Here is a 20,324-nt window from a genome sequence, read left to right as displayed (position 1 = left end):
TGTGAGTCAAAAACACAGAAGCACATCAGGTAGGTGTTTCTGGCTCATGGCTCATGAGAAGTGCGTGACGCTGTTACTTGAGATTGCAGTCAAGTTGACAACCAGGGTTGCAGTCAGTGAAGGTTTGCCTAGGGCTAGAGGATATGATTTCAAGTCTCATCATTGGCAAACTGGTGCTTGCTATTGGTAGATCTCAGTTCCTTGTCGTGTGGCCCTCTCCAGAGGACTGCTTGAATGTCCTCACAACATGGCAGCTGGCGTCCCTAGAAGGAGCCATTCAAGAGATAGCAAGGTGGAAGTCACAATGGTCTCGATCTCTTGACCTCGTGATCCACCCACCTCAGCCTCCCAAAGTGCTGGGATTACAAGCGTGAGCCACTGCACCCGGCCTAAAGATGATATTTTTAATTAAAAAGGAAAGCATAACTTTAAAATTTGGAAAATTCTCAGCCTACCCATATTGAAGGAAATAAGAAAGTATGTCCAGGAGACAACAAGAGTGTTGTTGTCTTTATTGGCCAAGCAACTAATAAGGACACTGTTATGGATCTGCCATCTCAGTGGAGGCCAGGTGTTATTTATCAAGGCAATGGAATAATTGACCCTGAAGGCATTTTGGAGATCAGTGGGGTTGACCCTTTTATCAAAAGCCCAGAGTGTCAGAGCTTAGGATGGGCCAGAACAATTTCAAGGCTCTGCTCCCTGAACGCCAGCACAGTGCTGCGCAGCCACTCTAGGAATGGCTCCAGTAAGCCCAGTTGCAGTAAGGGCTGTAGTGGTTACCACTCTGGGGGACACAGAGCAGTCTCTCTAGGTGGCACCTGTGTGGTGCCATCTTTCCCAGCACTTGGCATGCATGAGCCATGGGGGCAGGGCTACCTCTACTTAGATTTTAAAGAATAGAGTCTCTTGGGTATGTGACTCAGGTAGAGGGCCACTGTAAGGGCAGGGCCACCACAGACAGTCTCCACTAAGGCAATGCCCAGTGGAGCCGTGGGAGCAAAGCTGCCCTCATGACTCTAGACTGACAGACTCATGTGTTTGCAATTCCAGTATGGGAGAGCCACAAACAGGCAACTCCAACCAGTGTAAGCTGTGATATGGGGTGCACCTAGCAAAGCCATAAGGGCGGGGCCGCCTGGGACCCAACTCCCATGACAGTGTGTTTAGAAAGCAGGACATCAAGTCAAAGTAGAAGATTATTATTCATATTTGTGAGGCAGGGTCTGACTTTGCTGGTCAGGCTGGAGTGCAGTGGAACAAATACTGCTCACTGTAGCCTCAGCCTCCTGGGCTCAATTAATCCTCCCATCTCATCTTTCCAAGTAGCTAGCACCACAAGCATGCACTATCACACCCAGATAATTATTTTATTTTATTTTTTGTAGAAATGAGGCCTCACTATGTTACCCAGGCTGGCTTTGAACTCCTGGCCTCAAGCAATCCTCCCACCTCAAACTTTGAAAGTGCTGGAATTACAGGTCTGAGCTACCACACCTGGCCAAGATTATTCTTGAGCCTTAAGATTTAATGTTGTTTGCCCTATTGGGTTTTGGACTTACTTAGAACCTCTTACCTTTTTCTTCTCTCCTATTTCCCCCTTTTGGAACAGGCATGTCTGTCCTATGTCAGTCCCACCATTGTACTTTAGAAACACATAACTTGTTGATTTCACAGGTTCCCAACTGAAGGGAAATTTACCTCAGAATGAATCATACCTTGAGTGTCACCATATCTGATTGAGATGCTATTTAGATGAGTCTTTGGTCTTAGACTTTAAAGTTGAAGCTGGAACAGGTTTGGGAATTATTGCAGTGGAATGAATGCATTTTGTATGCAAAAAGGACATGAATTTGGGGGAGCTGAGGATAGAATGCCATGGTATGAGTGTTTGTGTCCCCTCCAAATTGATATATTGAAGTCTAGTAATTGATGTGATGGTGTTAAGAGGGGAGGCCTCGGAGAAGTGATTAGGTCATTAGGGCAGAGCCCTCATTAGTAAGATCAGTGGCTTTATAAAAGAGGCCCCAGAGAGCTGCCTTGGACCTTCTGCCAGTTGAGAACACAGAAGGAAGCCCTGGAGGATGAGAAAGGAGGCCCTGCTGGTGCCTTGATCTTAGACTTCCAACTTCCAAAACTGTGAGAAATAAATTTCTGTTGTTTATAAGGTTCCCAGTTTATAGTATTTTGCTACAACAGCCTGACTAGACTAAGGCATGTATTATAAAACCAAGTGCCCATCCAGACAGCTGCAGGGATTCTTGTGGGAATGGGAGGCGATGTGGCAGGCTGAAGTTTCTCCTTGTCCCTGTGGCTTGCAGGGCTTGGAAGCAGGAGCTCTGCCTTGCATTTTGCCTTCCGTGCTGTCCTCTTCTGCACTATCTCATCCAGCTCATCACTGCCTCCATGCCACCAGTCCTCAAGGTACCACCAACTCATGGCTGTGTGAAGGACATGCCCGAGGAACAGGAAGCATGGTGGGCTTCATGTTTTACGGGATGCCACAAATAGTCTAAAATTGAACATTAATCTCTTCAGTTCTTTTCTACTGTTTTGAGGCAGGGTCTTGCTCTGTCACCCAAGCAGGAGTGCAGGGTTCTGATCGTGGCTCACTGAGCTCAAGTGATCTTCTCTCTGAAACCTCCCAAGTAGCTGGAACTAATCTCATCAGTTCTTAATGCTCCCTTAGACATTCTTAGTACTGAAGAACTGTCCCTTGCAACCCTCTGCTATGATCTGAATGTTTGTCCTCAAAATTCACATATTGAAGCCTAACACACAAGGTTAGGCCTGTTAGGAGGTGGGGGAGCTTTGGGAAGTGACCAGGGCATGAGGGTGGGGCCCTTGTGAATGGGACTGTGCCCTTATCTCTCGATATTAGCGTTGCCTTGTCCCTTTTGCCTCTTCCACCATGTCAGGACACTGCAAGAAGGCACCATCGATGAGGAATAAGCCCTCACCACACACTGAATCTGACAGCACCTTGATTTTGGACTTTCCAAGCTCCAGAACTGTGACTGATAAATTTCTGCTGTTTTCAAGTTGCTCAGTCTAAGGTGTTTTGTTATGGCAGCCCAAATGAACTAAGCACCCTCCTAGTCAGTCTCTAGTTTCAAATTCCCAATGCCCCACATTGGACCCAATGACACACAGCCCAGATCACTGTAAAGAAAAGACCTGTTGTCTCCGCTGCTGAGAATGCCGTGAGTAGACAACCTCCAGCTGTCATTCCCTCCATGGTCTGCCTCAGCTGTAGAGCCCCTTCACCCAAGGTACGCCCAAGGTCATCACATGAGGTGGCTCATATCGAGTGACTGATAGAGGAGGGCATATGAAGATCCAGCCATATCAGCCCAATTGGGGGCAACTCTGACAGGCCATTTCAGCCCTAGAGGGCCCCTTAGGTTCTCCTGAGGTTGTGGGACTTGCAAGAAGGCTCCGCCTCATTCCTCCTGTAATCTTGATCCCAAGGGCCCTCTTTAACAGATACCCTGGTCATTAAACTCTGTCTCAGGATCTAACTCCTAGAAAACCCAAGCCACAGGCCAGGCGCAGTGGCTCATGCTTGTAATCCTAGCAATTTGGGAGGCTGAGGCGGTGGATCACCTGAGCTCAGGAGTTTGAGACCAGTGTGGGCAACATGGTGAAACCCCAACTCCACCAAAATACAAAAAGTTAGCCAGGTATTTAAAGATTAGCCTGTAGCTACTTGGGAGGCTGAGACAGGAGAATCATTTGAACCCGGGAGATGGAGGTTGCAATCAGCCGAGATGACACCATTGCACTCCAACCTGGGTGACAGAGTGAGACTCCGTCACAAAAAGAAAAAGAAAAAAAAAAGAAAACCCAAACTACAACACCCCCTGCTACGGTCTGAACGTTTTTTGTCCTCCCGAAGTTTATATGTTGAAATCCTAACCCCCAGCGTGATGGTATTAAGAAGCGGGGACTTTGGGACCAGGCACTGTGGCTCAACCTGTCATCCCAGAGTTTTGTTGGATCACAGGAGGTCAGGAGTTCGAGACCAGCCTGAGCAACATGACTTTGGGACGAGGCACTGTGGCTCACACCTGTCATCCCAGAGCTTTGTTCAATCACAGAAGGTCAGGAGTTCGAGACCAGCCTGGGCAACATGGTGATACCCTGTCTCTACTAAAAATACAAAAACTAGTCAGGCATGGTGGTGTGCACCTGTAGTCCCAGCTAGTCAGGAGGCTGAGGCACAAGAATCACTTAAACCAAGGGAACGGAGGTTCCAGTGAGCTGAGATCACGACTTGGGGAGGTGTTTGGGTCCTTGTGCATGGGATCAGTGTTTTTTAGAAGAGAGATCTCTCTTCCCATCCACTGCGTGAGGGCACAACAAGGAGGTGCCGTCTGTGAACCAGGAAGAGATCCTCCCCAGACACTGATCTTAGACTTCCCAGACTCCAGAACTGCGAGCAATACATTTCTGTGGCTTATAAGCCACCCAGTTCATGGCATTCTGTTACAGCTTCCTGAACAGACTAAGACATCTTATAAGCCACCCAGTTCGTGGCATTTTGTTACAGCTTCCTGAACAGACTAACACATCTTTTCCCTTGAGTCCTTCAAGAGTTTTCTCACTCCTCAAACCCAAAATTTCTGTTCATTTCCTTGCAGCCAAATTAAAGGAGTCTGACGTACACCTTGCCCTGGCCACGTAGGCCCTCAGTGCTATTTATTTTTCACATTCAAGCAGGTCCCTTGAGGTCTTTGTTAAGTTGACCATTCTCTCCCACAAGGAATTCTAAGCTTGGATGTTAAAGCAGTGATATTTTGGCCCTTCTAACTTGAGGAGGAGGAAAGTGAAATAAGAATGTCTCCATGTGACTTCCAGGCCTCCCACACCCTGTCTGAACATCAGCCTCTATTTCGTCTGTTCCCAGTTATACCCAGTCCCTGCCTTCTCAGCCAGCCAGCCCTCTTTCCTCGCCTTACTCCCAACACACCTTGTTTACCCCTATTTGCATATGAATACTGACACCTGCTCCTCTCCCTCTGCATCTGCCTCTCCCCACCTTCCCCTCCAGAGCTGAGCTGACCACTCTGCCTTCTTGTAGCCTCAGCCTTGCCCAAGCTCCAGAGCTCATCCCAACTGAGAAGAAAAAGGAGAAAAAGGACTTCATGGCTGCAGCCCCTTAGCATGAAGAATTCTTCCTATTGTATGGATGTGTGATGTTTCAGGGTGAAGCTAGCCCCAGCTCACAGCGTTCGGGGCTGGATTTTATCATACATCGGAGTTCTGTAGATGAATCTTTGCTCCTGATCCCTTTTTCCAGTTCTACCTCTGCCCCAGCTCTGTTAGACTGGGCCAAGCCTTGTTCGTCCAGTCCCTCGGCCAGGGTGTGGGCTCCTGCTCTGCTTCCTGTAGGAAGACCTGAGAGATCCCCGCTTCACTGCCTGCCTGTTGAATTCTCAAGCAGGGGCCAGTTCCTGCATCCATGGCAGCAGTCTCTGAGACAGCAAGCTCTCCTGGTAGCTTGCTTTGGACCTCTGGTCCTCACGTCTAATCCACATTGCATACAGCTGTCCCTAAGCTGATGTATTCAGACTCCTTAGCTAATCCTGTGCCTGACCCTCCAAAGTAGGCCTCCAAGAAAGAATCACAAGTGAAGGCTGCTTCATCCCCTTGCACACTAATGGTGGGAATGAAAATCAATACAACCATTATGGAAAGGTTTCTCAAAAAAAGTAAAAACAGAACACCATATGATCCAGCAATCCCACTAATGCATATCTACCCAAAGGAAATGAAATCAATATATCAAAGAGATACATGCACTCCCATGCTTTCTGCAGCACTCTTCACAGTAGCCAAGCTGTGGAAGCCATCTAAGTGTCCTTCAGTGGATGGATGGGTAAAGAAAATGTGGCATATATACATAATGGAAACCTATTCAGCTTTCACAAAGAAAGAAATCCTGTTACTGTGACAATGTGGATGAACCCAGAGGAACATTATGCTAAGTGAAATAAGCCAGGCACAGAAAGGCAAACACTACCTGATCTCACTTATATGGGGAGTGTAAAAACGTCAAACTCACGGGAGGAGAGAGCAGAGGGCTGGTTACCAGGAGCTGCGGATGGGGAAAATGGGGAGATGGGAAGATGTCAGTCAAGGGTTGCAAAATTTCCATTATACAAAAAGAATAGGCCGGGCATGGTGGCTCACGCCTGTAATCCCAGCACTTTGGGAGGCCAAGGCGGGTAGATGACGAGGTCAAGAGATCAAGACCAACCTGGCCAACATGGTGAAACCCCAACTCTACTAAAAATACAAAAATTAGCTGGGTGTGGTGGTGCATACCTATAGTCCCAGCTACTTGGGAGGCTGAGGCAGGAGAATCACTTGAATTGGGATGAGGAGGTTGCAGTGAGCTGAGGTCATGCCACTGCACTCCAGGCTGGTGACAGAGCAAGACTCTCCCTCAAAAAAATAAATAGGTTCTGGAGATCTAGGGTACTTACAGTCACAGTGACTCTAATTGACAATATGGTAATGCATATTTGAAATTCACTGGATGGGTAGATCTTAAGTGTTCTCCAGACCAAAAAGGAAAGAAAAGGGTAACTATGCGTGAGGGCACATATACTGATTGGCTTGACTGTGGTAATTGTTTCACAACGTGTGCATATATCAGATCATCACATTGTATACCTTAAATACATTCGATCTGTGTTTGTCAACTACACTTCCTCGGTGCTGGGAGAGGGGAGGCAGGAAACTTTCCTCCTCCTAAACCGCCTTCCTTCATTCCATTCAAAACCCACCCATTTTTCCTCAACTGTTCCCACCCACAAAAATTTCTGCTTCTCTCAATTCCTCTTATGCTTATAAACAACCACAGTTTAGGATTTAGTACATAATTATATCCTTCTTATATTTACTCACTGCCTTGTATGTGGCATGTCTCACCAACTAATTTGTAAACTCATTAAGTGCAGAGGCGGCCTCTATACAATGCCATGTTCATATTAGGATGACTCATTCATTCATTCATTCATCAGGTATTTCAGGAACTACCATGTCCGAGGCATCACTCTAGATACTGAGATACAGGAGCCTAGGCAGCAAAAATAAACAGAGTCCCTGAGCTCATGGTGGGAAGACAGATAATCAAATAATCACATAAATCAATGGACAATGACCTTACTCTAGAAGGCTGCTATGGGAAACAGGATGGCAGCTTCTTAAAAACTTAAAAATAGAATTGCTATATGATCCAGCAATCTCACTTCAGGATATACACCCAAAAGATTTGAGAACGAAGTCTCAAAGAGATATTTACACACCCATGTTCACAGCAGCATTATTCACAGTAGCTGAAGGGTGGAAGCAATTTAAGTGTCCACTGATGGATGAATAGGTAAGCAAAGTCTGCTGTATCATGGAATATTCAGCTTTAAAAAGAAATGAAATTCTGACCCATGCTACAACGTGGATAGAACTTGTATTTGTATTCATTATATTCAGTGGAATATAATGGAACTTGACATTATGTTCAGTGAAATAAGCCACTGGCAAAAGATTCCACCTATATGAGGTCTCTAGAAGAGTCAAATTCATAGAGACAGAAAGTAGAATGGGTGTTGCCAGAGGCTGGAGGAAAGGGGAAATGTTGGTGTTTAACGTGTGCACCGTATCAATTCTGCAGTAAGAAAGGAGGTCTGGAAATAGACAATGGTGATATTACACAATGTGAATTTACTTAAGACTGCTGAATCATATACTTAAAAAATGGTTAAGACGGTAAATTTTATGCTAAGTGCATTTACCACAATTAAAAACAATTTCAGAATAATAAACAAAATTAAACCAGAGCAACAAAAACAAGGCAAGACTGTCCAGAGAAACCAGTGGCTGGGTTGAGTTCTGAGGTCAGAGTGAGGGCTGACGAGCTGGTGGGAGCTCTGCCCTTACCCACCCCTGAGTGTATCAGCTTACACAGATCACTGAGCTGGCAACCCACTCTGAACCGCCCGGCCCAGGCCAGTGCTGGCAGGCAGATGTTCCTACCCAGGGATGGAGCTCACTCGACAGCCCTCTGCACTGGGGCTAAAGAACAATGTACGGGAGTAGAAGCCTTCCACTACTATATCCAGGAATTGAATGTCCTTGATACATGATTTTTCAGGTTTCATACTATTTTGTTTCCAAGGACTAAACCAGCCTCACCGAAACCTTAGTATTGATCCCAAGAATCATCAGAGGCAGATTTCCAGGTCCTACCCCTACACCCCATTCTGATCCCATAGGCTTGGCATGAGACCCAGGCATAGATACTGTAAATAAGGTACCTCCTGCAAGTGATTTTACAGCCGATCTTTCAGAAACTACACATTCGTGAGACTGAAATGGGTCTTTGTTGATTTTGTAAGCGTCAAACTTCTGGCTAAGAGCACTGTTTTTATTTTAATTAGTTTGCCACCTGTTTGTAGGGTTGGGAACTGAACGATTTATCTTAGAATGGCCTCACCGTCTGAAGAAAATAAACAGTACAGGTAAAGACACATATTCACATGGCACCGATATCTCAAACTACTTTACAGACAAAATTACCCTCTGCAACTTTCTGGAAACAAGGAAGCATACAGGTGCTCATCGGTATCCATGTGGGGCTGTTCCAGGACCCCCTGCAGATACCAAAATTTGAGGATACTCAAGTCCCTGATATCAAGTGGTATGCTATTTCCATATAATCTACACACATTCTCCTGTATACTTTAAATCATCTCCAGATTATTTATAACATAATACAACACAAATGCCACGTTTATTGTTGTGGTGCCGTATTGTTTAGGGAAAAATAATAAAACAGGAAAGTCTGTACATGTTCAGTTACAGATGCAATTTTTTTCCCAAAGATTTTCGATCTGTGGTTGGTTAAGTCCAGAAAGGCAGAACCCACAGAGGGCTGACTCTAATGCCCCATTCTATAAATAGATGAGTGAAGGCAGGCACAGGCAGTAATAGGAGTTATCTAAAAGACAGGATTGGCCGGGCACAGTGGCTCACGCCTGTAATCTCAGCACTTTGGGAGGCCAAACCGGGAAGATCACAAGGTCAGGAGATCGAGACCGTCCTCACTAACACGGTGAAACCCTGTCTCTACTAAAAATACAAAAAAATTAGCCAGGCATGGTGGCGGGCACCTGTAATCCCAGCTACTTGGGAGGCTGAAGCAGAAGAATCACTTGAACCCAGGAGGCGAAGGTTGCAGTGAGCCAAGATCACGCCACTGCACTCCAGCCTGGGCAACAGAGCAAGAGTCTGTCTTAAATAAATAACAGGATTGTAGCCAGGTGTGGTGGCTCACGCCCATAACCCTAACACTTTGGGAGGCCGAGGAGAGTGGATCACTTGAAGCCGGGAGTTCAAGACCAGACTGCCCATTATGGTGAAACCCCATCTCCACTAAAAATACAAAAATTAACCAGGCATGGTGACACACATCTGTAATTCCAGCTACTTGGGTGGTTGAGGCAGAGAATCGCTTCAACCCAGGAAGCGGAGGCTTGCAGTGAGCTGAAGGTGCAGGGCATCACCGCACTCCAGCCTGGGTGACAGCGTGAGACTGTCTCAAAACAATAAAAAAATTAACATTTAATAAATAAATAAAAGACAGGACTGTGGCATGAACTCTGGCTCTCAACCTGCCTTTTTGTATATCAGAATTGGTTCAGCCCACCAGCTCTACAGGCCTTAATTCCCTGGAAGCAAGGCTGTCAAAGCCACTTGGTTCAAGGCATGCACAGGTTTTGTTTACTGGCTTATTAACCCAAGCTATTACAATGCGTTCCTGGAAATCATTACTCAGTCAAAGCAGGTGTATTTTGCACTCCAACCCTGAAATCATTGTATGCCTGTACCACCCTGCAATGATGATCACATTTGACCCATGACCCTGCACAGATCTAAGGGGGAAACCTTGCTCAGTCAGCTAAAGAAGACTACTCACTGTTCTGTGTGGTTATGCGGTGAGATTAACTCAACAGAATTACATCTCTTTGAAAACTGGTAACACATAGATAGCAACGATGTATTATTAAATAGCATGTTTGTTTTATAAACCCAAGCAAGCCCATCATGGCAGATAGTGGTCCAGTTGCACCTCTCTGCTACTGTATGACGTTGTTCATTTCTCTAGGGCTCTAGATGGGACAAGATATGGGTGTAATAAGCATCTGTGTAGACTTTGGAACAAGAATGTTCCATTACCAAGAAGGGGCTATTGTTTGGTTTTCTGGGTTTTTGGGTTTTGTTATGGATCATTTACCTTTGCAGAAAACGCACTGGCCAGACTTGTTTAATTTCTACCAGTTCTAACACTTTCTAAAACGTTCACCAGCGTGACTGCTCAGTCCTTACCGTTTCATTTATTGGTGTCTTACCTCCCTGGTGAGTGAATAAGCAACCTAGGAAGAGACAGGATTAAATTCTAAGGCTCCTGACTAATGTTCCACACTTAAAAGTCACCCCACCTCCAAGGAACTTGCCACTTTTTAACAATTTTATAATACAAGATAGGATGGTGGTCTGGAGAACATGTCCAATCGCTCCTGAAGTTTGATTAACTTGTGTTTGAATCCCGGTTCTGTCAGCTGGGATGTTTCCATCCACAAATAACAGAAACAGTAAATCAAATCCTTAAAAATAATGAGTATATTTGCCTTTCCTTGGGACAAGAAATCCAGAGGTAGGTTAGCTTCAGGCGGATCATTAGTGCGGTGTCTCAATGATATCATCAATAGTCCAAGTTCTTTCCATCTTTCTACCCAACACCAGGCACAGCATCCAGACTCAACATCCAACAGAAGAAAAGACTAATAACATCTTTGAGCCTAGTTTTCTTTATCTGCAAAATTGTTTGAACATCTGTGTGTACTTTACACAGCTGTTGTAAGAATTCACTGAGCCCTAAGCAGAGCGCATGGCCTGGAGTAGAAGATGCTCAGTATGTGAGGACTGAATGAGATCCAACCAGAGTGTTGCAGAGGATGTTATTTGTGTAGGTGTCTGGGCCCCAGAATTCTCCTGCTTGGATTTGAAATCTGACACCAGGCCGGTGCAGTGGCTCATGTCTGTAATTCTAGCTCTTCGAGAGGCCAGGGTGTGTAGATCACTTGAGGTCAGGAGTTCGAGACTAGCCTGGCCAACATGGTAAAACCTCGTCTCTACTAAAAATACAAAAATTAGCCATGGTGGCGGGCACCTATAATCCCAGCTACTTAGGACGCTGAAGAAGAAGAATCACTTGAACCCAAGAAGTGAAAGTTGCAGTGAGCCGAGATGGCACTGCTGCACTTCAGCCTGAGTGACAGAGTGAGACTCCAGAAAAAAAATCTGATATGGGCACTTACCAGCTGAGTGACTTGCATAGATACATTTACATGTATTTCTAGGTCTGTTTCTTCATCTATAGCATGAAGATAATAAAAGCACCTAACTCAAAGGGTTTGGGGGAAGTTAAACCCAACGCCTGCAAAACGATCCCTGATACTGAGCCTGCTACCTGAGGACTGCTCACTTAATAGAAGCGATTATTTTTACTATGATGCTAAGCAGGAGAGCAAAGAGGGGCATAGCTGGATGATGTAAGTTGAATTTACTGGGTCCTAAAGATGCACTTGGGGAGGGAATCTCACTCACTCACCTATGAAAGTGAAGGCCTCTAAACCAGGCATCTGGGTTCACGCACCTGGCTTACCAACAGCCTGGCTCACCCAGCAACTCGGGAGGCTGAGGTAGAAGGATGCCCTGAGCCTGGGAGTTCAAGGCCAGCCTGGGCAACATAGCAAGGCTCCAACAACAACAACAACAACAACAACAACAACTCTGGTGGTGGGATAAGGCAGATAAAGTGAGACCAGGACTTTAGTAAAGCCTTCAGTTACCCAGGGGAAGATGAAGCCTGAGTTGTGGTCATGAATCCAGGAGGCCTCTGCTGGAATCTTGTCAGGGCCTTGGAGCTGCCTTTGTTCCAAGGCGAGGGGCCCACGGCAGAGCAGGGCAGGGCCAGGCTCCTGGAGCACCATAGGTGGCAGTGTGCGGGCAGTGGCGACAGTGGCAGCTGGGCGTGGCGCCCCCACGTCCAGACCAGACCCTGGAGCAATTCCATGCCAAAGGCTCCTGGGCACTTGGGGAACCGAAGCCAACCAGGAAGCCAACCCCTCCTCCCCTCCTCTCGCCGCTCTACCCACATGCAGGACGCAAAGCACGGATTTCTAGAGGTTCCTTTCCCATGAAAAGGCTGCGTGCAAAGCCTCGGCAGAATCCGCCAACCTCGTGACCTGAATGGTAACCTCGCTCAGAATGGATTCCAGAATTTGCCGTTACTTTCACTGATCCATGGTCAGCCTCCTATGCCACCAGTGATTGGCTTAAAGAAAGGGTTAAATGGCTTTAGGGACTCAGAGACAGGCTGACTTGTTATTTACAGAGAAGTAAATGTTTTGCTCACCCAGAAGACGATTCTAGGCTTGGGTGGTGCTGTTCGCACTCCAGAGGGCGCTCCACCGATTCTCTCCTCTGGCACCTCCGAAAAGCAGTTATTTCATTGGCAAAGGGTGCGGGCTCCCTGGAACACACATTAACCAACCATTTGAAGAAGGCGTAGTGCTAAAGACGTCAGTCCCACAAAACCAGGCCAGTTGCTACAGTTTTAAAACAGTACCATGGAGTCAAAAGTCCCAGGTTCAAATCCTGGGTCTCCAATTTCACTAGAGTAACTTCCCCAGCTCATTCAATGTACAATCATTTTGTCTACAAAATGCCTTTTTTAAATTATACCCCAAGGATACACTTTAAAAAATGACCAGCCATTGATGAGCTGAGGCAAAAGAAACAACAAATCACCAATACTTATACCTCATCTTTATTGAAAATGTTGAGGGGGGCTGGACAATGATAAATTACTTAACAGGTGATGATGTACGTTATTTGGGTGGTGTATATCCTAAAGCCCTGACTTGACTGCTACACAATCTATGCATGTAACAAAAGTGCACTTCTACCCCATAACTTTATACAAATAACAATGAAAAAAAGTTGGTAATTTTCTCATCGTTAATTTTTTGCATTATTTTTTATTTTGAACATTGGATTGAATATTATTCATCTTGATTGCTGAGTAAGGGTGTTTTGGGGGAGGCACCCCCTTAAATTCTGCACAAGAGGCGAGAGCCTCAATCCATCTCACCCTAGTCCAGGGCCAGAGGATTGGATAAAGTAAGGTATGCAAACATGCCTACAGACTTTCCATAATGTTTGCCAAAGAAATGCATAGAAAATTGGGGGCTGAAGCTGGGGGTGGGGGGGCACATGAACACCCTCTCAATGGATTTAGTGTATTGGACCCTTTGACACCAGCTCATTTCATACCCTGATGGCTTTGAGTTAAAGTGTTCATTTCTCCATCTTTTCTCAAGGCTACATAATGGAATGTAGAAAAATGATGTTCCCTGGTTCTCCACGGGCTGTGGTTTGCAGGCACAGTAGCAAGGACGCTTCTGCTCTGAGTCATTTGAAGCCTTCCTTGGCTGTCCCTTTTCCAAACACCTGCTTGTGGGGTGGCAGGCAGACTTGGTGCACCAGCTGTGGGCAGAGTGGTACAGCAGGTTCCCCAGGGTGAGCACCTTGGGGAAGCCAGGAAATCCCTGAGTGAGCTGGCCTCAGGGGCACCGAGGTTGGAGGAGTTTACTCATCAAAGACCCATGCTGGCACCTTAGCAATCCAGAAAGTATTTTTGTTTTGTTTTGAGACAGAGTCTCTCTGTTACCCAGGCTGGAGTGCAGTAGAGCAATCTCAGCTCACTGCAACCTCTGCCTCCCCAGTTCAAGCGATTCTCCTGCCTCGGCCTCCGAGTAGCTGAGACACAGGCACACGCCACCACGCCTAGCTATTTTTTTATATTTTTGGTAGAGATGGGATTTTGCTATGTTGGCCAGGCTGGTCTCAAACTCCTGACCTCAAGAGATCCAGCCACCTCATCCTCTCAAATTGCTGAGATTACAGGCATGAGTCACTATGCCTGGCCCTATGATCTAGATACTTTTGAAGCTTGGTTACCATCTTTCAGGGTAGGAAGAGAAAGTGAAATTATAGAGGAAAGGAAAAACTGATTCACAGTGTAAAGCAGACAATGAAATTCTTTACATGTCAGTTTCCTTTTTGGAAAATGAAATACTGTTAGGAAGTTTCTTTTTTTTAAAAAAAAAAGACTCCAATCTTATGTTTAACCTAGAAAAAAGTATTTAGAGTTTAGCAGTTTAAAAAAATAACTCCTTGATATGTAACGTTTTATAAATGAGCTGTCTGTGGAACAGAATTGGTCTTGGAGTAGGACGACATGAAGTAGAATGGATGGCGTGCTTGCTCGTTTCTGAGAGTTTAATCGAATTCAGCTACTGAGTTGGTAAGAACCTACTTAAAACAGCTCCCACTTCAACTCCTCAACTCATGTCCTCTTTCTAGTCTTGTCCCTCTATTCTCTACTCCTCCCCTCCAGGAAAAAGGAACAAGTCAATCACTGAGTCCTTGCCATGTACCAGGTCCTCGGTTAGGGCTGCCCATGTGTTACCTAATTTTACTCTCAAGGGGTGCTGTGAAACAGACAATCTCATTGTCATTTGAAAGATGAAGACACAGCCCACTTCACCCAGAATCTAGCGGCTGCACCAGGGCTCAGCCAGCCCTTCTGATCGTTTCCTAGCCCAGCCCCTCACCCTAACCATCATTTCAAATTCTGGCTTCAATTCTGCCATAGTCCATTATTAGATTGGTAGGTAATAGGCATCCTACAAAATGTTGACACCCAAATGCTTCTTATGTTATTAATCTCCACCTATTTTGTTTGAAAGGTAAGAGGTTTCATATTTTCTATGAAAGGTAACATGCATTCCCTGTGCTCCAAACCACAGGACAGAAGTGTCGAGATGAGCACTGTCTGTAATCATTAACTGGATGAATACAGGTCCTAGTCCTGACAAGAACCCTGTTCTTCATCCAGCAGACCCCGCTACACAGAGGCTTCCCCCTTTCTTTGGGGCTGCTTCCCCTGAAGAAGGCGAAATGCTCTGGTTCCATGGCAAGCAGCAAATATCAAAGGACCAAGTACACGACGCTCGGTGATCCATTTCAGCGACAGCAGTCATCTGTTTGCAGTTCAGAGGGCAGATTTAACAGAAGCTCTGTGCACGTGTTGGGAGAGGCACAGAGAGGGAGGGAGAGGTGTGAGAAGGGAACAGAACATTTGAGAAAAAGAGCATGAGTGTGTAGGTGGAAGAATGACACCATTTCTTCTTTCGTTTTGGCCTGAGATGAAAAACACGCGTCATCACTTCTGTTTCCCTCGATGTAAGATGTGAAGACAGTAATGACAGTTCCTGCATAGGGTGGGAGAAATACAGAAGGGGAAACAGCTATGTGCCTCCTCCAGAAGGGAAGGTGTGAGAGACCCTGCAATTTGCCAGCCTTAAACATCCATCTGCCCCGTCCTTCTTTGTATCAGAAGCCCAATGTTTAGCTGAGCAAGTTCCTGCCTAGCTGAAGCACTTCCTTTCCCAGACTTCCTTGCATAAAGTATGGGCGTGTGCTCCATTTCTCACCAAAGAGATGTTAGCAAGAAAATGTGGGACTTAGGAAAGTCTATTTAAAAGGTAAGGAAAGCTGTTTTCTTCTCCCATTCCCTGCTGTCTTGAACACAGATGTAATGGCTGGAGCACTAGCAGTCACCATGGGCCATGAGGCCATCCTAGAGGAAGAGTTGGGAGGACCCTCTAATGGTTTTGTGGAACTTTCACACCAGCCCTAGAATGCCTAACTCTAATATTTACATGACAACTAGAATGTTCTCTTATCTAAGAAATATAGGGGCCTGCTGGGAGGAATATTTCCACTGTATGCAAACGAATGTAGTCCTAAATGATAGAGAATTTATTTAGTTATTCACTTAGAGACAGTCTCACTCTTTTACCCAGGCTGGAATATAGTGGCACAATCTCGGCTCACTGCAATTCCACCTCCCAGGGTTAAGCAATTCTCCTGCTCCAGCCTTCTGAGTAGCTGAGACTTCAGGGGTGCACCACCATGCCCGGGTAATTTTTGTAGTTTTAGTAGATACAGTGTTTTACCATGTTGGCCAGGCTAGCCTCAAACTCCTAGCCTCAAGCGATCCACCCCCTTGACCTCCCACAGCACTGGGATTACAGGTGTGAGCCACCACACCCAGCTGCTGACAGAGAATTTATGCTGAAACAACATAACCCCACGAGGCTAGGAAACTTCCCTTTCTTAATGCATAGAAAGATACCATGGCCAGAAGAAAAGTAGTGTAATGAGTCTCACCTTTCCTGCATTATTAAAACGTCCCATCCATTTCAGAGGCCAGAGGAACTGTATTGACTGATTATATATTTCCTATGCATTATTTATGTGCCAGGCACAGGAAGGACTCTGCCCAGCGAAGTCCCTCCCCTCTGGTTTCACAGTAACTTAATGAACTAAGTCAAGGAATCAACAGCATTTCAGAAGGCAGCCAGTGCCTACCCAGCACTACAAGAGAGACCTGAATTCTAGAGACAACTGATTACTAATTCAAGAGATAACTGATTATAATTGTCACTGGCCCTGGTGGGAGGGTTAAGTGATATTAATACACCCCAAGATGTCATGTATTTGTCCTCTTTTAAACTTAATGCTAACCTGGCAATCGATATTATTGTCCTCAATGTATGCAGGTATGAGCTGGAAGACAGAGAGATGGACCACTTGCCTTTAGACAGCCAGTCAGTGAATCTTTAGGATACAGTAGATGTTTGCTAAATATATGTTGAATGAATGAATTAAAAAACTGTGGTTTTTCCACTGCCTTACTGAGCATAAATGTAAAAGACTAAAACATATGTTTTTTTTTTTTAAAAAAAGCTGACACATTAAACATTCCTCTTCCCAAGTATCTTTGGAATGAATGAATGCATGAGAATGGCTGTGGGTTTTGCCCTGGAAAGATGAGGATGGTTTATCTGCTCTGGACTTCATGCAAACAGCTTTATCAATCAACTCACTAACCAATCTTCTAGATTGTACCACACTGCTCAGTCCTTCCTGTGACCCATGAACTGTGACCTCGCCACAGCACTAAAAAGGATAAGACACACCCCTGCCCTCAAGGGTTTGTCAGCAAGAGCAGAGGCCAGCGCAGGAGGACTGCTTGAGTCTAAGAGCTTGAAGCTGCAGTGAGCTATGACTGTACCACTGCACTCCAGCCTCTGCAACAGTGCAACCTTGTCTCTTAAAAATGACAATAAATAAGAATAAATAACTAAATAAAGACTATGCATTATGCTAAGCATGGAGAATGCAGAGAGAAAAGACATAGTACTTATCCTTAAGGAACTGAATCCAGTGAGGTAATCTACAGATGAACATGATGTAATAGTGGGGTTATCTGGTAACATGCTGTCCTGTCGTTGAAGTCCCTAATTTGGAGTGCATGAAAGTACTCCAACCTGGCTCAGAAGAGAAGGTGGAGAGTTTCTCTCCATCCTACCTGTGCCCCTAGCACTGCCATCCTGCTGGAGACAAAGTCTTGTTCTATCGCCCAAGCTGGAGTGCAGTGGCACAGTCTCGGCTCACTGCAACCTCTGCTTCCCCGGGTTCAAGAGATTCTCCTGCCTCAGCCTCCTGAGTAGCTGGGAATACTGGTGCCCGCCACCATGCCAGGCTAATTTTTGTATTTTTTGTAGAGACAAGGTTTCACCATGTTGACCAGGCTGGTCTCAAACTTAGCCTCAAGTGATCAGCCCACCTCAGCCCCCCAAAGTGCCGTGATGACACCACCACACCCAGCAGGGACTTCTGACTCTCCTGGCAGTGCAAGGCAGTGTCCCCTCCAGGGGCCCTAAGGCCCTTGGTTCTTAGCAGTGACCCCATAGTCCCACTTCTCGCCCACCCTCCCTCCCCACCCCAACCAAGCACTTCCTAGGCCATGAGTGCTCAGGAACGAGGACCAGACCCCTGTCAGAGCCAGTGGCCCCTCCCCTGCTCTCTTTCCCATAAACCCTCATGGGTCCTCCCACAGTGTACTCAGTCCTCCCTCCCCAGAGGCCTAATTTTACTTCTTTTTTCAAATGATAGATTTCCAAGGCCTACAGCAAAAGACATCAGGACACAATCCAAGACTTCGGTAATACACAACGGAGAATCCAGATTTTAAAGACAGATCGTCTTACTTCCCAAACAGGGAAAGAAAGCGATTTTACTTGTATTGGCGCAGTACCAGGCAAGACGCACCACGGTAGGTAACACTCCGGCTAAACTCTGAGGATGAGGAGCTCTCCTCAGACAATACACGATATTTTGAGCATTGCCAGCACTATATGCCAGGCAGGCACCGCACTAAATGCTTTACAGCTCAGCTGTTTAATGCCCCCCAGACAATACCACAGTGGAATCCAGAATCTGCTGCGTTTTACAGATGAAAAAAATAGAGGCACCGAGAGTGATGCGACTTTCCCAAGGTTCAGCTGATCCGAGTCCAGCCCATTGGCCTCCAGGGCCCACACTTCCACCCGCTCTTCTCTGAGCCTTTTATTCTTGGCTTTGAGGATCACACCAGATGTTCTTTCCTTGGCTTACAATGTCCCTTCGTCTAAGCAGCTCCTACTCACTCCTGGGTTTCCACTCGTATCTGTCAGCTGGGGCTGCCAATGTGAAATGCCACAGACTGCGTTCCTTAAACACCAGAAATTATTTTCTCATCATTCTGGAAACTGGAATTCCAAGATCCAGGTGTTCTTAGCAGAGGTGGTTTCTCCCGAGCCTCTCTGGCTTGTCCATGTCCTCACGTGGTCATCCTCCTGTGCTTCTGCCTTCCCGGTGGTTCTCCTGTGTGGCCAAACTTCTTGTTCTTCTGAGGACACCAGTCAGATTCCACTAGGGCTCACCTATCGGCCTCTTTTCACCTTCATCCGCTTTGGAAAGGCTCTGTCTTCCAGTACAGTCATGTTCCAGGATACTGGGGATTAGGATTTCAACACACATTTCGGGAGGGAGGACATAACTCTGCCTCGTGACTCTCCTTTTTTTTTAAATGTTTATTTTAGGTTTGGGGGTTCATGTGAAAGTTTGTTACATAGGTTTGACTCTGACTCATGTCATGGGGTTTGTTGTACAGATTATTTCATCACCCAGTTATTAAGCCCAGTACCCTACAGCTATCAGATGCCCTGACCCAGGGCTTTTTGAGGGCACATGCCCGTTCTATTTTAGGTTGAGTAATGGTTTCAGCCAAGCTCGTCCAACCTGCAGCCCACAGGCCACCTGCAGCCCAGGACAGCTTTGAACGCAGCCCAACACAAATTCGCAAACTTTCTTCAAATATTATCAGATTTTTTGCGATTTTTTTTTTAGCTCATCGGCTAACATTCATGTCAGTGTATTTTACACGTTAGTGTATTTTATATGCACTCCCACACCTAGGCTGGAGCACAGTGGTGCCCAATCATGCCTGATCATGGCTCACTGCAGCCTCCACCTCACAGCTCAAACAGTCCTCCCACCTTGGCCTCCCAATGGCTCCCAAGAACTGATTTTACAAGACAATTTTTCTTTGAAGGTAGCCGAGGGAAACCAAAAGACTGGACGCCCCTGGTTTAAGCCATGTCCCCCACAGCCCCATCCCACTTTCCCTATTTGAATGACTGGAAAACTTTAACGTTCAGCTGTGACATTATTTGAGGCAGAATGTTATGATGGTTGAGACTGTGGCTCTAGTATCACAGTGCCTGAGTTCAAATCTTGGCTCCAAGTTTTACTAGCTCTGTGGTCTTTGGCAAGTGTACCCTTGCTGCGCCTCCGTTTGCTCATCTGAAAGAGGAGGAAAAAGAGAGTCACTGTCTCAAAGAGTCTTTGAGAGTCACTGTCAGGATCACACAAAATAATAATGGAGGTAGAAGGTGCCTGGCACACAGAACACCCTCAGCACAAGCCTGCTGCTGCCACAGCTGCTGCTCTTGCTTGTCCATTACTTTGGATGAGTTCAAATACAGCACCTCTGATGCTGTAGCTGAAGCACCAGCACCTTCCGGGAGCTTTTCTTCACGTTTGTTCCTGGATGGGTGGAATTCACCACTCTTCTGAGTCCAGTTGTGCCTGCACAGTCTTCTATCACAGAATATGTAAACATTCCATTTTTTTTTTTCTTTTGAGATAGGGTCTCACTCTGCCACCCAGGCTGGAGAGCAGTAGTGCGATCTCAGATCGCTGCAACCTCTGCCTCTGGGCTCAAGTGATCCCGTCAC

The sequence above is a fragment of the Callithrix jacchus genome, chromosome 13 (genome assembly GCF_049354715.1).
Source record: "Callithrix jacchus isolate 240 chromosome 13, calJac240_pri, whole genome shotgun sequence".
In the NCBI taxonomy this organism is placed as follows: domain Eukaryota; kingdom Metazoa; phylum Chordata; class Mammalia; order Primates; family Cebidae; genus Callithrix; species Callithrix jacchus.
This window is presented reverse-complemented; position numbering follows the sequence as displayed.